Below are 560 nucleotides of genomic sequence, written 5' to 3'. Positions count from 1 at the left end.
CGCTTCCATCAACTTCCCGTTGTGTATGCCCGGAAAGGTCACACAATTACGTTACTTCTTTTTTCAAGGATATATATATATATATGTTTATATAAAGAGCTCTCCAAAGCAGAGCACTGAGAACCACGGTCCCAATCATTTCATTCCTTGAATACGGCTACCAAATGAATAGCACGTATGCCGTGGTATCTGTGTATTGATGTACTCTTTTCCTAAACACATTTTCTAGACTGCATCGGTATGAGCTTTTGAAAGAGGAGAATGACACACATACACACTCTCTTAGTGTAACGAAAGCAATGGAAATTTTTGCAATTCCAACAACCGCATCGAATAATCTAATCTAGTAGCCACTGTTCAATGCTCCTTTCACGTTTCAACATGCCTGCACATACAAAAACGCATCAATAAACATACATGAATAAAAATGAACATATATTAAACAGAGACATTACCGCAGCGACATGTGGAAAGGCGAAGCGAAGTATAGCGCTTTTTCACACGCTGAGCGAGCCCAAGTGATTAATAGTAAAAAATACAAAACAAGTGCTAACACGCCG

Source organism: Trypanosoma equiperdum (assembly GCF_001457755.1).
Source record: "Trypanosoma equiperdum strain OVI genome assembly, contig: ctg_775, whole genome shotgun sequence".
NCBI lineage: Eukaryota > Euglenozoa > Kinetoplastea > Trypanosomatida > Trypanosomatidae > Trypanosoma > Trypanosoma equiperdum.
The sequence above is the reverse complement of the archived record's forward strand: the minus strand, read 5'-3'. Positions refer to the sequence as shown.